This window comes from Vicugna pacos, unplaced genomic scaffold (assembly GCF_048564905.1).
Source record: "Vicugna pacos unplaced genomic scaffold, VicPac4 scaffold_20, whole genome shotgun sequence".
Taxonomy (NCBI): Eukaryota; Metazoa; Chordata; class Mammalia; order Artiodactyla; family Camelidae; genus Vicugna; species Vicugna pacos.
The window spans coordinates 40,956,825-40,982,878 of NW_027328741.1; the positions used below are offsets into that span (position 1 = coordinate 40,956,825).

At 51.0% G+C, this 26,054-nt stretch overlaps 2 long non-coding RNA genes across 2 annotated transcripts in view; both read left to right on the plus strand.

Annotated features, from left to right (window-relative positions):
* The window catches only part of LOC140694009 (uncharacterized), a 331,154-nt gene extending 311,595 nt beyond the window's left edge, over window positions 1-19,559 (plus strand). Inside the window, exon 3 of the long non-coding RNA XR_012069734.1 lies at window positions 19,364-19,559. This is a non-coding gene — a long non-coding RNA (uncharacterized lncRNA). The remainder of the gene's footprint in view (window positions 1-19,363) is intronic.
* On the plus strand, window positions 15,042-17,197 carry LOC140694000 (uncharacterized). Its single transcript, XR_012069722.1, has 3 exons — window positions 15,042-15,223; window positions 16,614-16,864; window positions 17,022-17,197. It is a non-coding gene; the product is annotated as an uncharacterized lncRNA (long non-coding RNA).
* Window positions 19,560-26,054: the final 6,495 nt, after the last annotated feature.

The following is a 26,054-nucleotide window of genomic DNA, read 5'->3' on the forward strand; positions in this document are numbered from 1 at the left end:
AGCCCCCTCCGTTGCTGCATTGGTGGCTGCCTCAGTCCCCTCAGCACATCCTGCCCACCTCCGGTGGCTAAGCTGTCAGAGAAACTGTGCTTTGCAACCTGGGGCAACAGAGGCTGCCCCCAGGCCAAGCTGCTGGGGAGATGGGAGCTAAACCACTAGCTCCCAAGAGGCAGACCCCATACTCTCACCATCACCCCGCCGCCCCCCAACTTAACGCACCCCCGTGACAATATGACCCTGAGATTTGTGACCTGGGAACGAGAGGCAGCAGAGGCCGCCCCCACATCAGGCCTCCAGAGAGATGGGAGGTTATCCTCCAGCTCGCAATAGGCAGTAACCCTCTCCTCTCCACCCCCTGATCTCACCGCACCCACCTCCCAGGAGCAACCTGACCTGGTGTGGTGTGTCAGGCGAATCTTGGGCAGGAGAGGCCGTCCCCAGGCCAGGTCAGGGGAAAGAAGAAGTGGCCCCATTAGGCAGCTGCGACGGCTGGCTGCCCCTTCCCCTCGACTTCATTGCGCCCGCCTCCCAGGAGAAAGCTGACCTGGAGATGGGCATCGGGCTTCTTGGGCAGCAGAGGACGCCCCCAGGATTGGCCGCGGGGAAGAGAAGGGCAAATTGACAAGCTCCGCCCTGCAGGCCCTCTACCCTCGACGTCGCCACCCTCGCACCTTAACGGCACCGCCCAGGGAGCCCCTCCCCAGCAGGCTGAATGGGACAGGTGTGTCTGCTGATCTGGGTCAGGAGAGGCCACTCCCACACCAGGCCATCGCGCAGATGGGAGCCAATCTACCAACTCCCCAATACATCCCCATCCCCCCGCATCAGCCACCGCTCCTGCCCCCTGACCTCACAGTGGCCTCCTCTAGGGAGCAGGCTGACCTGGAGATGGACGTCCGGCGAACTTGGAGCATCAGGGACCGCCCCCAGGGCAAACCATGAGGAGAAATGGGAGCAAATGGACCGGCTTCGTGGGAAAACGCGCCGTTGCTTCCACCACCTCAAACGTATCACGCCCGCCTCCCGGGGTCAAGCTGACTAGGATACACGTGTCCCGTAACCCAGGGCAACAGAGACCGCCCCCAGGACGAGCCGCGGGGAAGATGGGAGTAAATGGGCCCGCTCCACCGCTGCAGGCCTCCGACCCCCGCCACCCTTGCACCATGACTACCCTGCCTCCCGCCCCCAGCAGGCAAAGTGGGACAGGGGTGTCCCGGGACCTGGGGCAGCAGAAGCCGCCTGCAGGCCACGTGGTGCAGACATGGAGCTAATCCACAGTCTCCTCCGGGGCAGCCTCCCTATGCCTGCAGCCACCACCTTACCAGCCCCCTGACCGCACCGCACCCATCTCCCAGGAGCAAGCTCACCTGGAGTCGGACCTCAGGCAAATCTCCGGCGGCAGACGTCGCCCCCAAGCCAGGCCGTGGGGGAGAGAAGAAATGGAGCAACTCCCTGGAACACATCCCCTGCCCCTGCCGCCTCCGCCGCCGCCTCCCAGGAGCAAGTTCATCTGGAGACCCGCGTCCCGCCTCTAGGGCAGCAGAAGCCGCCCCTGGCTCCGCCTCTGGGGAGAGCGGAGCGAATTGATCGGCTCCCCCGCGGCAGCCTCCCTCCCCCCGTGGGTCCCGCACCTTAACGGCCCCGCCCCCACTCCGCACTCAGCAAGCTGAGTGGGACAGGAGTGTCCGGCGACCTGGGGAAGAAGAGGCCGCTCCCAGGCCCAGCAGCCGGGACAAGGCAGCTATTCCACCCGTTCGCCAGGGGTAGGCCCGCTCCGCCCCTCTGCCGCTGCCACCGCCCTCTGACCTAACCGCCCCACCTACCAGGAGCAAGCTTACCTGGAGTCCAACATCTGGCGAATCTCCGGCGGCCAATCCCCACCCCAGGCCTGGATGCAGGGAAGAGAAGAAATCGACCGGCTTGCCCGGGCAGCCTCCCAACGGCCACCCCCACCGCCGCTGCCGCCGCCCTAAAGCATTGCAATAGCCTGCCTGGGTCAGGCTGACTGCAAGGATGTGCACTTGCCTTCTAATCCTGGCCACGTCCCTGAGCACCTCCCTGCATCCCTACACTCCCTGCACCTCTGAACCCCTGCTACACTCTGCAATTCTGCATCCCTCCACCCCCACATCCCCTGAAATGCCTGCGCCCTCCACAGCCCCTGCACCCCTGTCAGCAGTTACACTTTTGCACTGCTTACACTCCTGCACCCCTGCATGACCCACACACCACCTCTTGGGCCTTTGGCAGAGTCTCTGCTGTTAGACCAATGCACAGTGACTCACTCTTTGCCAGTATATGATGCATCAGTGGACGTCAGGGGTTGCCTGCAGGAAGGTACATGTTCCCGGTCACTAGCCTGGGCCACTAGGGTGATCTCTGTGAGGTCACCCAGGACGAGTTCAGAGATGCTGTTCTCTGGGAAGAGAGGAGTTGAAACCGGTCTTGAGGTCAGAGCTGTGCTCACCAGGCCGTCCACGCTTCATGTTTTACACAGGGCTTCGGAGAAGTGAAATGGATCCGGCCAAGTAAGACCGGCCTGCTGTGCGCCCACCTCAGTCCTGGGCTCTGAGTCAGACCGACTGGCTCCCACACTCAGGGCCCAGTTTGGGCACCTGAATTGTCCCTTTGAGGCATCCCATCAGTTCTCAGGATGAAGTCTGGCTGCTTCCACCCCATGGCCCTCCCTCCTACTGTGCTGGCCTCAGGAAGGTTCCTTATTTGGGTAGGAAGGCAGCCCACACCCTACCCCACCCCTCACCTTTCTCTAACCAAGGCTGGTGCTGTCTCTGTCCCTCAGAGTCTGGGAAGCCATCCCTCTTCAGTTATGTCCCTTCTGAGATGGACTTGTTTCCACTCAATTCTAGGCGAGGATGCACCATGGAATGCACTGGGTAAGAGAACCAAAATAAATAATTTCTTCTGTGAGGTTGTCTGTTTATCTACTGGGGCTGGGCTGTGTGTAGTTTGCTACAGCTAATTGTGTGAGAGGCTAAAACAGCCTGTGTGTCCTTGTTTTCATCTCCCCGCTGTCTTTGGGTTTTCCCTAGACACTCCTGAGACATTTACTTCTTTTAGTTTTATTCCTGTTATTACACACGGGCCCTACTGACATAGAGGTAAGGTGTTGGGGGAGCGGGACAGAGCAGGGCATCTGCAGTCCTGTGATTAGTTCTCATTGAGCCTGTGCCCTGAGCTGTGACCTCTACAAGTTTGTCTCTTTTCCCCCACCCCAATTTGGGTGACACAGAAGGGATTTCCCTTCTCCCAGGTTGGTTAGGCTCTGGTAAAATTATTTCTCATTAAACAAACAAACAAACAAAAAACAGCTTCCCCCAATGAAACAGAATGTTCTGGGTGTATTTCAATACAGTTATTTTCTCCTTTCCAGGCAGGAAGCATGAGGAGTTATCCTTTGACCTTCATTCTGAGAACAGGACACGGTCCTGGATGTAAAATACATGAAAAAGAGCATGGGGCCCCTCTGACTGGCCCCCTGGAGTTGTCACACTCTGATATCCCCACACTGAGCCTCCTGCTGGCCTAAGGGACCTGTTAAATCTGCCTGCCCCCGGGGTTCTTACAAAATCTGGTTCTGCCTTGGGAGCTGTGACTCTCCAAGCCTGCCCGCTCTTCCCTTTGCAACCTCTCTGGGTTGGGAGCAGCTTTCCCCCTCAGTTTTCTGGGATCTAAGAAGAGCAGTGGGTTTGCAGCTCCCTCAGATCTGGTGTTATTTTCAGGACAGGAGGAAGAACTTCTGAGCTCCACACGAGCTGGACCAAAGGCTGGAATCCTCCCTTCCTCTGCCTCTGTGCAATCAGTGTCTGTGGTTCTAGCCGAGTTTCTGAAGATGTGGACTTAAACACACATATCCCAGCCCCCACAGGAGCACACAGTCCCATAAATCCGCCTAGTTTCCACTGGTAACTATGGAGCCGATGGGGACACGGGTTTCGGGACCACAGAGGCCTGACTGCACGACTTGCTCCGTGGCCTATTTACGTGGTTGCTCCGGGCCTTGTCTGAAGTGGCTTGCTTACCACACCTGGTACGTGGGAAACACAAAATAAGTACTAGAACCTTCACTTTTTCTCCCTCCAGGGCCTTCAAACATAGAAAGTAATAAGTGAACTCAGACAGTCACAATGAGGTCCGTCCAGCCCGGCTCTCCTGAGTGATGGGCACTGACTTGCACCTTAACTCGGAACAGTAGGGGAACTGCCTTCCTCTAACTGGGCCTCTCCCCACACCAGGCACGCCCGCAGCTCAGACAGGGCCAGCTCCCCCACTGAGGTGTGTGCTGGTGGCTTCAGTGTGACCTGGCCCTGCCGGGACATGAACCTGCAGTGAGTGAGGTGGAGGGTCGGGTGGAGGGGGTCCCTTCTGGGGTGGCAGGGGGCCCGGTAGCACCCCTCCCAGCCTGGTGCCTGGGGCTCCCTAACACCTCCTACAGCTCCTGGGTTGGCTCCGGTCCTGGCCACTCCACACACCCTCCCAGTATCTTTACATTATGTCCCTTTTCTGCTTTTATCAGCGAGAAGTGGCTTCTGTTGCTTGCTCAGTGAAACAGTACATCGGGAAACCAGACTACTTCTAACATCAGTAAAATACCAACCTCGGTCAGCTCGCCGGGCAGACCGTGCAGCACAAAGGCCTGAACAGGGCTGTGCGAACGGCTTACGTGAAGGGTCCTCATCATCTGTCTTCAGAGATACAGAAGCCGATGGTTCAGGTAAAACCTCAGGGTGGGATTGAGGAATACAAAGCTGGTTGGTTTCAAAGGCTAACTGGTCAGACCAGACCCCTGAGCTGTGGTCAGAAGCCTGGCTCAACGTCACGCAGACTCAGCGCCCTAAGTGCCGGGTGGGGCCGGTGCTGTTCCCTTTGCAGGCTCTCGTTGGGGATTCAGTGTAGCCCCTTAAATACAGCAGAAATTCCAGCCCCATTAGCCCCCACCCTGAGTGTTCCATGACACAAATCCCGGGAGTGTTTAATTTTCATCTTTGTTTAGGAGGATGAAGGTGGTTCAAGAGAAGACATAAATTCACACTTAGTGACACAAGGTCACAGCCAGTACTTCCTCCACGGAGAGCTATGTGCTCCCACAGTGGTGGCTGCAGGCTGGGCAGAGACCCTCTGCAGGTCCCAGAGGGACTCGCTCCTCTGGCCACAACTCATGGGTTGGACAACAGATCCAGAGGGTGACAGAGCATCTTTCCTGGGAATTTGGAACTGACACATAGAAATCAAGTTCACTCATCTGGGGATTGGCGGAGGGGAGGGGCGGTGGTTGAAAATCAAATGAAACCAGAGCATGAGAGAAAGTTAGAAGTGAAAGAGCGAGAGACAGAGAGACTGAGCTTGTGAGAGCAAATAGTCAGAAAGAAGGCAAACAATCAGGGGACAGAGGAATTCCAGCTCCTGACAGTCTAGTCTGTCTCAGCCCATCAACGACCCCGCGAGATGTTTAATAACATTCCAGTTTTGCAGATTAGGAAATAGGCTGAAAGAGGTGGGGGCTGGGTTTGGGTGCACAGTTAATTCAATTGCCGCTGGACCCCACACTTCCCATTGCCTGAAGGCACCCTAATCCTCACTGGGACCCCTGTGGTCCCCTGACAGCCCAGCACCCTGATCAAAGGGCCCCTGCGGGAGTGGGAACCCCTCTTGAGTGTGGAGAGTTCCCTGCCCCGAGATGCCATGCATCAGCAGGCTCCCGCTCACCCCAGGTTAACATCAGCCCAGCACAGTCTCCCGACCCGCTTCCCTCCCTGCCAGGCACCCCCATCCTTACCACCGAGTGTACTGCAGGAATTCAGGCACAGGGATGCCCAAATCAACACGAGCCCACCGGCTATAGAAACAGCAGACTCCCAGCCCCACCTGGGTTGCGAGGGGACAGAAGGTGTCCTCAACTTTCATGTGTCTAAGACAATCTTCTTCAGCTGGAGGTTCTAGAGAAAAATAAAAGGTCCAAAACATAGTTCGGTGAGGAATTCCTCCAAGGACCTGACTCCAGTGTCTACAACAATGTGTACCTACCCCCGGACTTGGGTGAAGGTGGATTATTGATCAGCACAACCACTGGTGGCCCAGCTCCTTGGCTTGGCTGCCCAGAGGGGGCTGGGGGAATGGGTAAGGCCAGGGCACTCAGGAAAAGCACAGAGGACCTGACCTCTCCCTTCTGCACTCGTAAACCCTTCCCCAAATCTCAAGGCATTGGACAGAGATCCGCCACAATAATGAGATGCTCCCATCTCTTCACTCACTCCTGTCGGTTCACTTACATGCTGAGCATCCACTGGGTCCCAGGACATGACACATAGAATGGCTGATGGGACAGGCTTGGTCCTTCCCCCTGGAACCTGTTCAATATGATCAAAGAATGATCACTCATAAAGAGTTTCTCAAAATTATACAGAGACCAAAGACCAACTGCAGAGTGAACCAAATTTAAAAATATATATGAAGATCCCCCAGACTCCCCGCCTAAGGTTAACAGCATAAAGCAAAAAATTCTTGCCTTTAATCACCAAGAAATTTGTCACTCCCTCTCAGGTGGAAAGGAGAGTTATTCTTTGAGCACGTCACAGAAGTGCTCCATCGGATTGGACCAGGGCATCTACATTCATTCAGCAAATGTGTATAAGCTCCTACTACATACGGGAATCTCCTAACTAGACCGTTCCCAAGGCACTCGGGCTTTATCAGTCAACAAAGTAGACATGACTCCCCATCACTGGGGGCTCAGAATTTTAGCAGAGGAAACAGGCAGCATGTTGGGGTAGCAAGAGTTTGGAAAAATTTTTAAAAAAGAGTGATATGAGCAAACTCGGGTGATGGCGGTCGGGTGGGAGGCAGACAGGAGGGAATAAGGCAATCCTGGCAGATCTCACGGAGTAATGAACTTGAAGCAGAATAGATCCGGAGGAAGAAGGAAGAGCCGGAGCCAGAGGCCCCCAGAGTGAGGGGGAGAGTGTGGGCAGAGAGGCAGAGCACGCCGGGTCCTGAGGCCTTTGTGACGACTTTGGCTCCTAATGACATGGTGACCCGTTTAGTGAGTTTTGAGGGGAGGGGTGATGTAGTCCAACTTATGCTTTTGTGTTTGTGTTTTTTGGGGGGAAGTAATTTATTTATTTTAATGAATGTGCTGGTGGTTGAACCCAGGATCTCAAGCATGCTAAGCATGCGCCCTACCACTGAGCAACACCCACCACCCCCAATGTATGTTTTTACAGGCTCCCTCTGACTCTGTGTGGATGAGAGATTGTAGGAAAGCAAAGATGGAAACAGAAGGCTATTGGTATCCAGGAAAGGCTGAAGGTGGCTCTTAGGAGGGCGGGGAGCAGAGAGCAGGTATTTAATTAAGACAGAATATCCAGAATTTTCTAACAAGCTGGATTTGCTGTCTGTGAGTGTAAAAGAAAGAGAGAGAAAGGACATGGTTCCAACATCTGGGCCTGGACAATGGGAGGGATGTCCTCTCCGGATGGGAAAGGGGATGGGAAAAGGTGGGGCTGAGCAGGTGGAAAGGGGCTGGTATCAGCTCAGTTCTTCAATGTCATGGTTAAGGGGTGTGTTACATATTGCCACAGAAGTGCCTAATAGGTAGAGGAATCTGTTTTCTTTTTCTTTTTAACATTTAAAAAATATAATTAAACATATTAATTGTATTATGTGAATGATTTGGGAATTTTGCTTCATGCCAAGTTATATGTTATATATAGCCAAATGGAACATATATCAAAAAAGGGGAGAAATGAGGGCTTTCACATAAACTGACTGTCCGTAACGTAGGTAAAATTTCAATAAAACCAGTCTTCAGGGCAAAAACCTCATCTCAGTGTTACATAAAAATAAATGAAAAACGACTATGTTCATGTACCATTTTTTCATGTTACATAATAGCCCCAAACTAACACAGTGTTTAACTATGAGGCTTGTAGAAATACTATTCCCTTTATTCAAATAAATACAGAAGTGCAGAAATGTTCTAAGGTAGAATTAGCATCTTAGTGGAAATAATACATATTTGAGCATTTTACATGATATATATGTACTGATTCAAAATTTGGAAAAGTAATTACATAGTAGAACATATGTATGAATGAGAAAGCAAGATGAATGAAAGGAAAAGAATGTGATGTCAGTCTCAGGGATAAAGGCTCAGATAGAAAGGGGAAATCAGGGAATTTTGGAGAAATCGAGAAATTGATGGCATGCCAATTTCCAAGGCTGGGTTGCTTCCACCAAAGGAATAGCAGAGAGAGAGAGGAGAGGCCCAGGAACAAACCCTGGGGAACACCCACAGTATATGTTTGGAAAAAACAGGAGACATTGGCAAAGGACCAGCCAGCAGGCCAAAAGCAGAAACAGACAGAGTGATGGGCTGGAGGTTGAGTGAAGCAGGAACACGGGGTAGGAAGGATGGAAGAGCTGGGTCAAATGCTACCGAGGGACCAAGCATGATGAGGAGTCAAAATTGACCACTATATTTAGCAACATGGGGTCACTGATGGCCTTGACGGGGCAGTTTCCATAGAGCGAGGGATCAGGCGAAAAGCCAGAGTGGGTGTAAAAGGGGATGGCTCAAGAGAAGATGCAGATAGTGAGTTTAAACAACTCCTTAAAATTTGCTGCAAAGACACAGGGTGGCAATTGGTGGGGGTGAATTAGGGTCAAGGAGAGCTGTTTGTTTAAGAGGATGGACGTTTATATACTGATGGGTGCCAACTAGCAGGAGAACAAAATAGATGAGGCAGTGAAAGAGAGGATGGTTTTGGGAGTGACAACCCAGAGAAGATGGGAGGGATGGGGCCTCGGGGACTTTTGGAGGAACTGGCTTTCGATGCCACTTTTAATAAGCAGTGGGGCACCGAGAGTGAAGGTCACAGACATCAGAAGGCGAGCGGATGTGCTGGGAGTTGCTTGTGAAATTTCTCTTCTGTTGGCTTGTTTGCTTGTTCAAAGTATAAAACTAACGTTACCAGCTGAGGAACAAGGAGGAAGAAAGAGTTACTGGAGCCATGAGCAGAAGATAAGAAAGAGCCTTCCAGAGAGAATGGGACAGTAAAAAGGGCAGGGGGAGGCGGGGGATTGCGCTCCCAGAAAGTTACATTTTCTCTTTGACGTCCCCAAATGTTTGATGTGTTATTACCCTTCCTGCTGTCTACAAAATAAAAATTAATTATGGTTCAGAGGAAATGCTATTTCATTCTAAGAGGCTGCCTGTTCCTCAGGAATGGTCATCTTAAACTGCAAATATTACAAACAATGTTGAAAAGATGAACCTGTGTACCTAAAATCCCCTATTTTCTATTAATCTGTTTACTACTTAGTTCCCCTATCAATAACACATAACAAATACTGCCATGATGGAGGTACATCGATGCTTAAAAGGAAATGAGATCTGTATCCTTTTGCTAAATTCCATGGCTTCCTTAATATGCAGTTCCACTTGGAATTTAGGAATGTCTGGTATAAGAAGTGAGAAACAGTTTGAGAAAATCCCGGCTGAGAATTACACATCACAACCACATCTCACAAGTATACACAGCCGTAAAAAAGTTTAAAAGCAAAACTCCGTAACTACTCTTACAGACCTTTGCAAACCTGGGCCTGCCAAAATGTTTCCAAACTGGAAAGGAACTCCAATTTCTTGCCTGGTACCGGACCAGAGGCTGGCCATCCTTTCCTGTAAAATTGAGAGAGTAAATAATTTCAGTTTTGCAGATCATTTTGTTGTAACCATGCAGGTAGGCAATAAGAAAGCTAAGAGCACTGGGAGACAGGAAGCAAACGGGCATGCCCACACTCTCCCTTCCACTCAGGGCAGCTTCTCTGTGGTGGGGAGCTTTGCCACAATCACTTGCTTCTTTTTTCCATTGGTTTCTTTGTTTCCACCTTACTGCTCAAGCTCAGAACTTCAGGTGGGCCTGATCCTTCAGCATCCATGAAGAGAAGGCTGAGCGGGTTTGGGAACCCCACCTGATGGAGAAGAGAGATTACTGGGAGGGACATTGTGGAGGCCACCATGACACGAGACAATCACACCTTCCTGGGTGAAAGGGAACGAAGACAAGAGAAGGACACAGTAGTGGGACCCCTAGGTCGCCTGCCAGGCTTGTTCTCCCTCCACGGCAACCATGGGGGCCTGGGGGGTGTTGGGCTTCAGCTACGGTGATTAGGATGAAGGGACTCAATATAAAGGACCCTCCACCTCCTCACTAGGTTCCAAACGCAGCCCCTCTAAGTCCACCCTCTGAGTTTCTGGAACTCTGCTGGAAGAATACATGAGCAGGCCAGAGCCAGAGCTCAAGCCAAACATGGCAGGGGTCTCGTGGGGCTGTAACCCCATGCTCAGTGGTCGGGGACTCCTTGCAAATCTGCAGAAATCCCTGTTCCACCTCATTCCTGGGAGAAACCCCAGATCTCCTCCTGCTCTGTCTGTTCTTCTCTTGAGGCTATTGTCCTGGAGGGATGCTGAGTCCTTGAACCTGGTCCTCCAAACGTACATAAGCAGCCTGTTCAATAAAACAAATTATGCACTTTTTCACATTTGCCAGTTTTTTGATTCCAGAAAGGCTGTGGGACTCATTCTCACAGTCTCCTGTGCCGCCACCACATGGTGGCCCTCTGCTCATGTAAACACGATTTCCCACAACCGTACCCTGCCTCCCAGCTTGTCAGAGGGGAGTGTCCCACAAAGACACAGGTGTTTGTGAGGATCCTGTCCCCCAGCAGAAAGCCTGCTCCTGGAGCCACGGACAGGGATCTGGCCTCCTAAGCCGCTCAGCTCTAATTCAAAGCCTAAAGTGGGGGCCCCGAACATTGCTGAATGACTTTCTGAATCACCTGGACTGGAGGGGACTGATTTTCTTTCCAGGAATGGAGGTAGCGCAGCCTCCATTTTCAGGGCTGACCTTGACGATGGATCTAGTTCCCCCGACTGCACCGCAGGAAGGAGAGGCCCTTCCATCCCACAGCTTGGAAACCCAACCCAATGGAGTACTGAAGCAGTGCATTGCTGCCAGGTCCAGCATCCCTGCAGAGTGGCCTCTGCCCTTGAATGAGCCCCTTCCCAGGGCCTTTTTTGCCCGGACACGACCACAACCCAGTCTGTGCCAGTGCTCTGGGGCTCTGCGTGTCCAGGGCACACAGGTGGGACCTGAACCAGGTGTCCCCTGGGCCTCAAGGGAGAGAGGTCTGCTTCTGCATCAGGGGAAGGTGACCCCAAAGGCTGGCAGGACACTCTCAATATGGACCTCCAGGAGCCCTGAGAGCAGTTTCCCTGCAGGTGTTAAGAGCCATCATCAGGAGGGCAGGCCCCTCTTTGTGCAGACCATCCAGCAGTGCTGGGCCCACGTGCTGACCTCAGAAATCTACATGCCCCAGGATACCCCAGGCAACCTCACAACTTCGTCAATTGGTGACCTGGGTACCACGAGCTCCTTGGCCATCCCATGAGGGTGGTCCTAGCAGGCATGGTCTCCAGGTTCTCCCGTTGAGAAATCCCCCTGGGTTTCTGTGGTCACAGAGCACACACCAGAAGATTCTAGTCCTGCAGTGACCCCCACAGCAGTCAGCTCCCCTGTGCATGTCCAGGGACAAATGACAGCAATTTATTGCCAGGAACCGTGATGAACAAGGGGGTGGGATTCCATACTAAGTTCAGGATCCTGGTAACTCACTTTGCACCCCAAAAAGCTTCCATGAGAAATGTGTGTATTGGGATGTCTGTGCCCCTAGAAGAGCTGTTCCTGAGGGTTCCTGGGACCCTCCAGCCCCTCTCAAGGTTCTCAGATCCTGGGTCTAAATTTCTATCTGCCTCTTTTGGTGTACGGCCACCTGTGTCTCGTGGTCACAGGTCACTTTATTGCATGACTTGGCATGTTCTTAGTGCTCGTCCTCCACCCCTGCACTAGACTCCCAAGATGTTCCCACTGACCCTTGGCTCCCTGGGTGGCTCGGGGGGCCCTAAGTCTGCACCCTTCACTCTCCTCCTCTACCCCCACCTCTGGGGCCACCCCTAGGTGGACTTGGAGGTGTTTGTGAGTCTTACACAAGGACATGTCTGGACAAAGCAGGACCCCACCCCCGGAAAACACACCTGCTCCCTTCTCAGAAGAGGACCCCACAGCCCCACATTGCCTCCCAGGGGTCTACTCAGGACACAGTCCCCCAGGTCTGGGCAAGGTGTCTCCCTGGAATCCTTGCTTCCAGGAAGAGTCTCTCTGTCCTTCTTCAGAGTTTAGAGGTGTTCCCATGTCCCTGACCACCAAGATGCCCAGCACAGTCCCTTCACTGACCTGGAGAGACAAGGAACTTATGTGGCCACAGGTCTCACAGGACACACCTGCAGGGACCCCAGGCTAAAGGGCTGTCCTTCTGCCTTCTCAGGTGTGGCTCCCGTGGTACCTTTTTGCAGGGGGCCCAAACGGGGAGTGTGGCCCAAAGCAGTTCATGAGGCTCTCTGGGCAGGGAAGACTTGGGCCAGGTGGCCTTGCCTGGTTTCCCTGCTGGGCCACTCTGAAAACCCCCGCTCCTCTGGCTGTGGCTGGAGGCCCCCCAAACCTCAGGGCGGGGCCCTTTCTCTCAGCCTCCACTGACTCCAAAGCCACGCTGGTGCTAACGAGGGTAAAGAGCTTTCTTGCCTTCTTTGGGCCAAGTTGCCACAGGTGGATGCTGCAGGGAGCTGGAGAGAGAGGTAGCACTTGCTCAGCTGTGAGTGGTTAAGCAATTTGACACCCTGTCAACTAGCCTTAAACATTGGAATGAGGACTTTCCCGGTAAAGCTGGAAGTTACTTTCAGTAACTTGTCTAAAGATTTCTTTTTTTTTTTCCACTTAAAGACTCATAAAACCTCTCCCAGGTCATTCCTGGTATGGACCATTATCCAGGGATCAATCAGGAAATGCAGGAGGAGAGGGGTGGGGGTGGGGGAGTGGGGAGGTTAGATCAGAGCCCACGGAGAGGAGATGCCCCTCCCAGGAGCCACACACTGGGCAGTGACTTCTGGCATCCAGCTCTCCTGTTCTCAGGCCCATTCCATCTGCGGGGTTTTCCAAAAACATAATGGTGGAAGGGCCATGGAGGACACCTAGAACTTCCAGAATAGACAGGGGGAGCAGAGTTACCATGCTGGCCCTGGGTTTGGAGACAGACCTGCAGTGGAGACCACAGGCTTCTGAGAAGCCAGTTTCGAAATAAAGGCAGTATGCACTGGAATACCCGGCTCGAGAGAGTGCTTCATCATAGACATGTAATTTACATAGTTCTCACCACTAAATTCTGTGTTCCCAACACGCTACATGAATGACGGCTTCAACACACATTCATTTCTGAGATGTGAAAAAGTGTAGAGCCGCTCTTTCATCCTGCATAATGGGCATGGCTACACTTAAGAACACTTACCAAGATTTCTCAGCAAGAGCCAATTTCGAAATAAAGGCAGTTTGTGCAGGAAAACCCTGTTGGAGTGAGGGCTTCCCCATACACATGTAAGTTATAGAGTTCCCCTCACCATGAAACGCTGTTCCCAACATGCTACATGCATGAAGGCTTCGACACACATTCAGTTCTAAGCTGTTAGCATGTGGAGAGCCGCTCTTTCATTCAGCACAAAAGGCATGGTTACACCCAGGAAGATTTACCCAGATTTCTCAGCTGCTTCCTTCAGCCAGATTCAAAATAAAGGCAGTTTGTGCTGGGAAAGCCTGTTGGAGCGTGTTCAGAGCTGTTTCGGGCTCTGTCCCAGCTGGAGGGTGCAAAGCCCAACCTCCAGAAAGAGGGACCAGGACCCCACCCGCCAGGTGGTGTTGCCTTTGTTGGGGAACAGTGATCTTTGGGTAAGATATTTTGCGGCTCTCTCTAAAAACTGCTTTGACTTAAGTTTGCATCCTTGTCACCAGTTCCAGGACAACAGAAAAGGCATACCCTACATCCCTTTGCACTCAACTCTTCCCAAAAGAGCAAATATTTGTCCATGAAAATACCAGCTGCTCTTCTAAGGCCCACTAAATACCCAGCAGTGTGGGCGGTGCACTCTTGATCAGGGACAGGAGGAGAGGGAACAGAGGTCCTCCAGCAGGCTTGGCCTGGTGTGGCAGCTGCGCTGTGGGTGCGTGGTGGGGAGGGAATGCAGGGAATCCTGTTTGAGGGGCCTCTGTTCACGCCTGCATTATAGTCTGAGGTTTCATACAAAGGCTCCAGGCATCCTAACTGATCACATACAGCCCCCACCCTTGGGCTGGAACCACCAGGAGATAAGTACCTGTAACAGGGACAGTGCCTGGTGTGGGGAGAGGTCATGGGACACTCCGGGGGCAGGGGCGGTGGTGCTGGGGGAGGCAGGGGATGCAGTGAAGGGTGGAGGGAGCAGGGTCCTTTGCGTGGGGGTGCGAGTTCTTTGGGAGACCACAGGGCATGGCACACATCATCCCCACCCTATACCCCAAATTCCTAGCCCCGCCAACACAGGGGCTGCTGTGCACCCTCTCAGTGTGGCTCTCCTGTAAGACCGCACCCAACCAGGCATCTGGCACCCTGCCCTACCTCCCCTCTTGGAACAGATCCCGTCTTCTTGGAAACTGCCTAGCAGCGCGTATTCAAGGCCGGCAGCCGGCCTGGCGGATCTGCACTTCAGGTGCCCTACCTGGCCAGCCGTGCCTGCCTGGGCTCAGTCCTCTATCTTGCCCACCGGTAGCCTGGGTCCACTTCCGGTTCAAGCGGAGGCCCCGGAGCCCAGGCTGAGCCCGGCACACAAACAGGTGAGGGTGCCCCCGCCCCGCTGCCCCGCCGCCCCGCCCACTGGTGGCAGCACTGCCCCAGCCTCCGGCCGGTGCCACCTGCAGGTGAGGACGTCCGCGCGGCCCCGCCCGCCCCGGCCCCTCCCAGCTGCCCCATAAGCCTCCCCCCACCCCCGTCCTGGCCGCGCCCTGGCTCCCATTGGCTCCGAAAGTTCTGCCCTCGCACGTCTAGCCTCGGGAGGACGCAGAAGCAAGCGCTAGGGGAGGGCCCCGCGGCATTGCCATGGATACAGACGCCGCGCTCCTCGCGGGCCGGCGTGCGCTTCTGGGGCAGGCAGCGGGCTCCGGAAGTGTGCAGCTGCCCGGGACCATGGCGGTGTTTGCTGCTGGGGATGGCGGCTTGCTTGGCCGGGCCACTAGTTCTGGCCGCGTCAGTCGGCGGCCGACATCCTTTCTGGGGCGGCGTCTCACAGACGGTAAACGTACGGCCGTGCCGTTGGCGGGGCCAGTGGACATGGACCGGGGTGGGATCCGGGTTGGTGTGGCGGCCGGGGAGGGCTGTGGTGCCGGGGAGCGGGTTGGGGCGGGGGGGACAGGGCTGGGGCACAGCCTCCGGCTTTCCTCCCCATCGGGCTCTGGGGCTTGGACCGCGAGTCCGGGTAGCCCTGCGTGGCCGCGGCCTCCCAGAACCCCTGGGAAGGGCAGGTGGAGGACCCGTCTTTTATGAAGCGGGGCCTTACCCGGGTTTTGAAGAGCCCCAGAATCAGATGTTGGAATAGGGTGGTTTATCAGCCTTGTATATCAGCAGGGAAATTTCAGTTCCATCCAGATGTTGGCTCCTTCGATAAAACTCAGGAGTAAGACAAGGGTCAGTGTCAATTAGCAGTTATCTAGGGCTTGACTCAAAATAGACTGTGCGGGGTGTAGAGATGGTAGATGGGCCCTCCCTTTCAAGGTTGGTAGTCTTCTGGGATTAGAGGCCTCAGCTGAGGATTACATCCTCATCTGCAGTAATGGAGGTTGTGGGAAACATTAACACAGAGAAGGGAGGGGTGTTGCTGCGGTAACTCATTAAAGAAGCCAGGACACTTGCCTGGCTCTTGTGTAGGAGAGTCTCGCCTAGGGTAGGGCAGCAGTTATCAAAGTGAGTCCGAGGCCCCTGAGATGCAAGACTATTTTCGTAGGAACGCCGGGAAGTCACCTGCCTTTTGCACACTCTTGCACTCCCGAGTTTCCTGTGGGATTTTCCAGGGAAAACCTGGTCTGTGATATCACAAAACAGGTAATGTAGAGACAGATAGAATTAAGCTCTCACCAGTCCAAAAGAGATTTTCAGAAATTAAAATCACTACTATTCCTCTCATTAATGATTTTTGTTTAGAAAAATATACTTATTTTTTGCTTAAGAGTATTAATGGTAACTTATAGTAGGTTGTTATTATTTTTAAGTGAACTCATAAGCATTTTTTAAAGTTCTTATTTAACTTCTAACACAGGAACTATTGATAGATTTAACCCACATAAACAGCAGCCTTTTGAAGTCCTCAGTAATTAAGAGTGTACAGGGGTCTTTAGGCCAAGAAGTTTGAGGGCCCCTGGAGAACGGGTGCTCAGGTACTAGTCAGGTGCTTAGCGTTGATAGACAGATGCCAAGATGTCTTCTGCATGTGCTCCCGGACTCGAAATAATTGGCCACACAGAGATCGGTGGGCAGTGCCTCCACTATACAAACCAGAAGCTGCTGAACGTGTCTTGAGTCTAGGCCATGTGCTGTGCAGAGCTTCCCATTGTATCTGTTCTATCTAAGCTGGGATTCCTGTGCAGAGACCTGGCCCTGAAGACCCGCTCTCCTTTGCTCCCTCCCAGGTACCTTCTGTGTTATGTCAACCCTCCGGAGGGCTTCAGCCTCCGTAGGGGCGTCTGTATCCATATCGCCTTCCTCCTGAAGACCCTGCTGAAAATGGAGGAGTCGGTGCTGGTGATACCCCCTTGGGGCCGCCTCTACCATTGGTAGAGCCTGGACATCCACCAGGTCCGGATTCCCTGGTCTGACTTTTTTGATCTCTGAAGTCTCAACAGAAACATCCCTGACACTGAGTACGAACAGTTCATTGCAGGTGAGATGGTGATCGTTTAACTGGGGCCAGACGGTTTTTGTTCTGGTTCCGATGTGAACATCGGGCCGTCTTGCTTCGGGCTTGTCAGTCTGCTTAGGGGCCGTGCTCATGTTTCCTGCACTGCAGGTGAATTTGGTCTTTCCACAATTTTTCTCAGGAAATATATCTGAAGTGTATGAGCTCTGTGTTCCCTCCCCTCTGAAAACCCTGGCCTTCTGGTGAGATGGAGCGGTGACAAGGAGGCCACTGCCACAGAGGGTTTGTCCCAGCAGGACTCGCTCCCAGGGCATTAAGGGCCATTCTTACCTGAAGGAAAACACGATGTATGTGTACCATGGGCCACGTGCTGGAGAAGGTATGTAACCTCTCATTCAGTATAATTTGGTCCTGCTCAAGCTTCCCATTTTACTTTTTGTAGGAGGTAAGATTTGAAGATTTTCTTTGAATACAGCTATTTAGAGCTTATCTTTTTTTTTAATTGAAATGTGGTTGATTTACAATGTTTAGTTAGTTTCAGATATACAGCTGTTTTGTTAGTTTCAGGTATACAGCATAGTGATTCAGTTGTACATATACATAGTCTATTCTTTTTCAGGTTCTTTTCCATTATAGGTTGCAAGATACTGAACATTTTCCCCTGTGTTCTACAGTGAATCCTTGCTGTTTGTCTGTTTTACATATAGTAGTTTGTAATTGTTAATCCCAAACTCCTAAGTTTGTTTTCTAAGTCTGTGAGTCTGTTTTTGTTTTGTAAATAAGTTTATTTGTATCTTTTTTAAAAATTCCACATATAAGTGATATCATATGTTACTTGTCTTTCTCTGTCTGAGTTATTTCACTTTAGTGTGATAATCTCCAAGTCCATCCATGTTGCTGTAAATGGCATTATTTCCTTCTTTGTTACAACTGAGTAATATTCTTTTATATCTAAATACTACATCTTTATCCAGTCATTTGTCAGTGGGCGTTTAGGTTGCTTCTATGTCTTGGCCATTGAAAACAATGCTGCTGTGAACATTGGGGTGCAGGTATATTTTGAAATTAAGGTTCCCTCTGGATATATGCCCAGGAGTGGGATTGCTGGATAAAATGATGTCTTTTTTTAGTCTTTTGAGGAATCTCCATAATGTTTTCCACATTGGCTTCACCAAACTACATTCCAAGCAATAATTTAGGAGGGTTCCCTTTTCTCCAAGCCTCTCCAGCATCTATGGTGAGTGGATGTTTGAATGGTGGCCATTCTGAGTAGTGTGAGATGATAACTTATTGTAGTTTTGATTTGCATTTCTCTGATAATTAGTGATATTGTGCCTTTTTTTCATATGACTATTGGCCATTTGTATATCTTCATTGGAGAATTGCTTGTTTAGTTTTTCTGCCCATTTTTGGATTGGGTTGTTTTTTTTTTCTTATTAAGTTGTATGAACTATTTTTATAGTCTACAAGTTAAGCCATGTTCAGTCTCATCTTTTGCAAATATTTTCTCCCAATCCATAGGTTGTCTTTTCGTTTTGCTTATGGTTTCTATTGCTTTGAAATAGCTGATAGGTGTAACTAGGTCCCATTTGTTTATTTGGCTTTTATTTTCTGTTGCTTGGGTGGATTGCCCTAGGAAAACCCTGCTGAGATATATGTCAAAAAATGTTTTGCCTATGTTTTCTTCTGAGAGTTTTTTAGCGTCTTGTCTGTTTAAGTCTTTAAGCCATTTAGAGTTTGTTTCTTTTTTGGTTTTTTTTTTTAACTCTATTATATCCTTTCGATTTGTGGTTACCCTATTTTTCAAGTATATCAACCCATTACCATATCTATTTCCTTTAGACTGATAATCACATAGGCTCCAACACATCCTAAGAATAATGAGAAAAAGGAAAAAGAAAGAAAAAAAAATCTATCTTTTCTTGCTACCGTCTCCCTTTCCCACCATTTTGTATTTTGATGTACTTTTTCTTTTTTACATCTTCATGTTTATTGTCTTGTAATTCGTTATGTCATTTCCAATGATGGTTTTCCCATTTCTATAGCATCCTGCTTCCTTTCTGTTTAGAGTAGAACTTTTTAATGTCTCTGTTTGGTTCCATATTGCTGAATTATCTCCCTAACCCCCTCCCCCCTGAGCCTCTGAATACTCAGTACAGGGAAGCCAAACCATCCTAGCCTTCATCGGTCCTGGGATGCAATCTTCAGAGTGGGAAAGAAGAATCATTGAAAAATAATATTCTGTTTGTTGCTTTCTACCCTTGCCCAGAGAGTGAGAATCACCTCTGAAGGCGGAGGAAGAAAGATGGGGGCACGGGGCACAAAGTCTTTTCTCCTTTTGCTACTGAAAAAATGATTTCTTTTGTAATTAGTGATGATGCCCTTTAAATTGGTAAGATCGAGATTCCACAGCGTCAGCGCCTGTGAATAACCAGCTGGGAGAAAGCCCTCCAGGGCCCCTGTAGTGGGAAAGGCAGCCCCTCTGAGCACCTGTTGTTCTGTATTCTTCCTGCCTCCACACAGGTTCGCTAGGCACCATGCAGGACGATGCAGTTCCCCAAGGTGGAGGACTGGGAGACCCCTGCTTGGTGGCGAGCCACAGGGGCCCACACTTGAAGGACAAAGTGAAGAGTAGTGGGACAGGCATAGGAACAGAGGATGGTTGAGACCCAGGATAGTTTCCTGGAGGCCAGCAGGTGAGACTGGCGGGGCAGATGGGGCCCTGGTGCATGGGCAGTCCTTGAGGGATCTGAAGCAAAGATATGAACCAAGATACTGGATTCGTATGGGGGTAAATCGCCCCCTGGAGGCCGCTGGGCAGTGCAGCTGGCCCAGGAGGAGCGGGCACTTCCCCAAATTTGGGTTGACAGATCACAACCAACTCACTGGGAACCGAGAGGTACAGAGATATTGTTAACTTTTTGTCCCTCTTCCTGGAAAAAAATTGCTTTCTGTTGAATAGCCTGTGTAGTTAGTGAGAAATAAAGACATGAAGTAACATTTCCTCAAAAGTCATCCATTGTGTAGTTGTTAATAAGTGTCAAATGCAAACTTGAATAGATTAAATCAAACAGTCATCATCATATTTTAAAATCTTTTAAAATAAAAAATCTTGCTGCCTTTGTTCTTCATTTCAGGGTTCACTTGGTGATAATAGTAACAAAAGCAACAGCAAACCTTTAAAGAATTCTGTCCTGCTGTTCAAGGAACTCTGTGTTCATGACAAACCAATGAGGTGGCACTTTACAGGAAGGACAGTCATTAATCACACAGCTAGTAAATGGCAGGGGTGGGACTTGAACCCAAGCTGTCTGGCCCCAGAGCCCCCTCTCAGGCCCTTCAGTGCAGCTTATCACTTGGTATGCCCAACACAGGCCAGCATTAAAGAGCAGCGTGACCTTGGCCAAGGCTGCTTCACTGCTTGGCCTCTGTTTCTTCATCTGTAGAATGGGGGTGTGGGCAGTGAACTCTGTGAGCTCAGTGGTCACTTCCTCCAGCTCTGCTATTCTACTGCTTTGAGTTAATTTAAGAAGTATCCGAGCCCCTGAATGGCCCACCCATAGGCTGGCGCTTTGCTAGGCCGTGGGTTACGGAGAAAAATAAGATCAGCCTGCTTCTCCAAGGAGCCTGTGTCCCTCCACGGCAAACGGCTTTGAGGCCCAGGCTCCCTCGCTGGCAGTCGGGGACTGGGCAGGAATGTCTGATAGAAGATGGAGGCAGAGCCCTTCCGGGAACAGTGGTGGCCACAGAGCTATCAGGAGCGGGAGCATCTGTCCAGGCTGCTGAGAGGGGGGCCCTCATGAGGCCAGTAGCCCCCCCAAACTAAGCCCTCAGGACAAAGATCCAGCCATTCCTGCAGTGTCACAACAGAGCCAGTCCATCCTCATCACTGTGCCCCTGTGCTCCTTTGTCCTGAGGCCTCTCTTCCCCCTACACCCAGAAGACTCATCTCTCTCTCTTCTCTGAGTGTCCCCTCACTTCACCCATGGTCCCTGCTTCCTAGGCCACCATCTCTGGAGTTGACGATTTGCCCCCTCACACTCTCCGTTTGATCAGGAGCCTGGGTTGACCTCCTTGTGCTCACTTTCCCCCATGAGGTGATTTCTCCTCCTCTCTTGGGAACACCTGGAAAACCCAGTCCATTCCTAGCAGTGCCTGCCACCCTGGCCTCCCTGCTCATCTGCCTCAGTCAGGAGCAGCTGGACCACCAACTCTGTATTGCCTCACCGCCTACCATCAAGACGTCAATGTTGATTCTCCCTCCACCACCCAGTATGGTCATTGTAGGGTCTTCTTCTCCGTCAGCCTGAGCCAGACACCTCCCATTCACCCTACCCCCGGGCTCATACCCGGGCGTGTCTCCACCCCAGGTCCAGCCTCTCTCCTTTATGTGCCCAACTCTAGCCATCCAGCTGCTTCTCCACCATCCTCGTTGGCCCTCCTTCACCCTCACTGGGGCATCATGCACTGACTCCTCTGCTTTCCTACCTGTCCACGTTCCTCTTACTTCCACTTCCCCACCTTCCAGCTCTGCATCCACAGTCAGCACTCTCTTTATGACAAACAAAACTCCCTTGACCCTTGATCTTTTCATTTCCTCACCAGGATGACTTCCATCTCGGTTCACCCAGCTCTATTTGTTCTGAGCCTGCAGGCAGCAGGCTCTCCCAGCACAGATTTCTAAGACTACAAATCAATGCCCAGCATGTTGCCACTGCCAGGCAATCCTCCAGGATTTCTCTAGTGAGCACATTTCCCCACTTGCCACACAGTGGTGTCAACATTCTGTGCTCTCTGCACACCTCTAAGCTTCCCTCTGTCTCTTCCCTGACTCCCAGCAGATGGCCTTGCCTCCTGCTTCAGAGACAATGACATCTTACTGGAAAGGAACTCGCTCACCTGCAGCAAATCTGCTCACCTCACCTTTTATCTGTCCCTCTCCCACCTGGACTCTAGCTGTAGTGGTTCTTAATTTAGTGAGTTTAGTTGACATATATATACACAGTTAAAAGCTTAGCACACTATAGGCTACCTTCTTGGGCTTACTTTTTCAATTTAACATAGAGTGTATGATGCATCCACTTCGTTGCATGTACCTGCAGTTCATTTGTTTTAACTGATCTTAAATATTGTGTGTGAAAGTAACACAAGGCAAGTGTAAGCCAGGATTCAGGATGCTGGTTGCTTCCTGTGAGAAGAGGCCTAGGGCAGGATAGGACACAGTATGTCACTGTCAATAGTCCTGTTCTGGTGCTGGGTGATAGGTTCACAACTGTTTCTTATAATATTAATTTTAATAAATAAATACTTCTGACAGGCACCTTAGGTGAGAATGTGTCATGAACCAAGGTATACAATGGATAATATTACATCATTATTGTTATGTAATCTTGTTATAAAACATATTAATCATAATCCTACATTGTTATGTGTTATATATTATATAGATACATGAATTATATATTATGTATATAAATAACTACATATGTATTGTATACTATCTGATAATAAATAAACAGAACATAACATGCTAGTATATCTACTATTATGTATTATTTAATAAATAATATACTATATCCTGTTATATGACATGGCACCTAATCTTTAATCAAATAAAAATATGTCACTATATGTAATGGTAATTAATAAAATTAAATGAAAAAGCCCGCAGCTTTTAACGCCAACACCGCTCCAGCTGCCACTGTCTATCTTCTTCCCTTTCATGGTCGAGGTCCTCACGGTGCTATCTGTTCCCACTTTCATCTCGTTATCCTGAACTTTCCTCCGCCTCCCATCCCATGCTGCCTTCTGCCCTGGGGTCCCTCTACTCACCAGCGGCCTCTGGGGCACTGGTTTCCGGGCATTGTCTCAGGCCCAAGCTCACCCGCCTGTCCGCCGCCTCTGCCACCGCTGATGGGGACGGGGCGGGGGGGCAGAGTGCACCTGTTGTCCTGGAAGAGAATACAGCACAGACTCCGTGACCAGCAGGAGGTGTGGCCGGGACCTGCAGGACTGGCGGCAGAGCCAGACTGCATCCAGACCTGGGGCACTAGGAGTGTGAAGAAGCCCAGTCCTCACTGCCCCTGAAGTGAGGAAAACACCCTCAGGTGAGTTAAGGTGCTTATGACCTAGGTCTGTTGGCTGGAAAGGACAAAGGAGTCCCTAAGGGGAGGGTAGTTGATGTTCCAGGCCCCACCAAGGCCCTAAGGGCTGGCGGGGAAGCAGGCTGGACGCTCCACTGGACCCAGTGTCCCCTCGGGGGTGGGGCCTTCCAGAACAAGCCAAAAGCCCTCGGTCTCTGGGGGGAACGCGGCAGTGTGGGAGCATCCCTGCAGTGAGTCAAGTGACGTCAGGGCCTGTGGGATCCATTTTTATAGCCACATTGAGCCACAGCAGAAGCCACGGCAGGAGTGGATTCCTGTCTCTCCAGCTGACATCCTCGTGTCTGAGTGCCAGGCTTCAGACCCGATCCCCTGGGGCGCTAGGACAGTTATACACAGAGGCGGCTCGGGGAGGCCTCAAGAGGGCGGTACTGGCCTTCCTGCCGACACGATTACACAAAGATCAAACAATCCATCGATGGGAAGAAAATAAGAACCATGGTCACATCTGGACCGCAAGCTTAGATGTGGTATATGGGTGATATTTATCGACAATCTGGCGAGGATCTGGTCAAAGCTAGAGGCCAAGGCAGCAAACCGGTAGTGACACTAAGGAACATCGTGGTGCAGAGGCTGGATTGGGGGTCTGAAGTCTCCTCCCAGGAGGAGCCTCAGTGTTTGGGAGGTGGCTAATGTGCCTGCTTCATGTCACTAGCAAGTGATGCCACCTGCGGAAAATCAGCTATAATCCTGAGCCGGGTCAGCCCTGGGTGATGTGATAAAGGCTCCTACAAGAGGAGGCGCCAGACGGATAGTGAACCAACCAACAGGCTGATGAGTTTCTGGCCTGTGTTTATCGTGCTTTCGTTGCCAAGAATGAGGAGAGAGTTGAATGGCTCACCATGAAGATTTTAACAACTTAAGAGAGTTCCATGTCTCACTGCATTTCAGTGTTACCCGGAGGAATTCAGGAGGTGTTTAGACCCAGAGGGGACTAACGGCCTCTTGGTTCCTCATCAACCTGGCAAGCCCACCAGCCCTCTATGGCCAGACCTTGGCAAGTGCGTTCCCTTGTTCTAACAAATCCCTTTCCACTCTCGCCTGTGGTATGCTTTTATTTTTGTTTAATTAATGGGAATGAAGATACCTTACAGCCTCTTCAGACCTTTCCTTAGGCCTTATGCTCTTAGGCCCCGGCAAGGGGGCCTGCTGCCCTGGGTCCTGCACTGCAGAGGGTCCCTCTGGCCCTGACACTTCCTCTGGCCACGCCCTCCATGGGGTGGAGTCAGCAGGGCCAAGGGGACAGGGTCATTGGCTCCTTCCCGTGCTCTAGAAACCCAGGACCCCAGACGCCCTGTCTCAGCAGCCCCTGACCAATTCCTAGTGCCTGCATCGGCTCTCCTGGAAGTTCAGATTCCCAGGACTCACAGAGAGGCCAAAGGGCAGCTGTATGTATGGAGGGTATGAGCAGATCCCGGATGTGAGTTCTGAGTGTCCCCCTGTGAACATCCAAGGCCACTTGTGGCAAGGGATGGACCCAGCATTGGGAAGAAAAGGGTCAGGCAAGTGGTCAGAGACTGGGAATCAGCTCTCACCACACGCTCACTTTCTTTGCTGGACTCCCCTGTGTCTTGGAATTCTAAATTTGAACCTGGCCTTCCACCTTATAATGAACGTCTATTTGTAAAGGCAGGACTTTAGAACCTACTGCACTTAACATGTTTACATGTATAGGATGTGAGCTCCCAGGTATGCTCTGGCCCTGCACTTCCAAAGGTCCAGAGCAGTTATGTTGGCTCTACTGAGACTGTAATTGGTAAAGACCATCTCCAGAGAGGAGGGGCTCCTGCTTCACGCTCCAAAGTCAGGATCTTCTGAGTGGATAAAACAAGGGACACTGTGACCCTCATTGTAAATTGATTTAGAATAACACCATAGTGTCTAAGACGTGTGTGTGTGCACGCGTGCACCTGGGGATGTGTGTGGTACATGACTGTGTGTGTGTGTGCTCACTTGCACCTGGGGATGTATGTGGTTCTGTATGTTATGTGTGTGTGTGCACCTGAGGACGTGTGTCGCTGTGTGTATGTTATGGGTGTGTGGGTGGTACAAGACTCCATGTGTGTGTGCTCGTGGGGATGTATGTGGACCAGAGCCAGTGTGTCTGCACGTGTGTTTGTGTGTACGTGCATGCATTACTTTTAATAGTAGAAGCTGTCCTTTAGAAATACGATGTAGTAAAAATTGTATGATGTCCTTTGCTGTATAAATCAAAATTAAAATTATCTTCAATCACCAGAAATTTAGTCCCCCTCAGATTCTGTTTTTTTTCCATATTGATTATGTCCTCATTTTACTGATGAGGAAACTGTAGCTTAGAGATGTTGACTGACTCAACCAAGGGCATGGAGCTCGCGCGCCCAGGGCCAGGACCCAGTCCAAGCCGCACTGCTCCAGAGGCCTGGAGCCCTGCTCATGATCATGCGTGGCCTCTTGGCGGGGGAACAGATTCTGATGGGCTGTGGCCAGCGTGCAGGCTGCCCGTCCCGGGGACTCGGGAAGCCGGGTGGAGAGTACCAGACAGCAGACAAGAGTGAAGGGCTGCTCAGAAGTCAGATAGTTTCCTAGGTCTTGGATGAGGAAGGAGGCTCACTGCTCATCCTTGATCCCTTTGCTGGTGGCCAAAAGGGACCAAGGCCCACGAGAGCACTTCTGGGAGCTGCCTGCCAACACCTGGAAAAGGACTGCTCAGGACTGGCTCTGCAGTAGGAGCAGAGGAAGGAAATGTCGCCTCCTGGTGGACATCCTTTGTGATGGCAGTAGGAGGCCTAGGAGCCTTGGTATCGAGGTGGCAAGGCAAGGTCCTAGTGGATGATCGTTTCCACGTGTCTTAAAAATCATTGCTTCATATATTTTATCCATTTTGTGGTTTATTTTAGGGTGGTAAATATGGTCAGTGTTACTCCATATTACCTAGATTAATTAATTTTTTTATTGTTAATTTTCTCTTCAGTGATTTGGAAGCTATATTGCCTCTTAAAGAAAATTCTCTCTAAATCTTTATAAATCATCTCTAAGTTCATAAATTTTTATGCAATTGGACCAGTATTCCT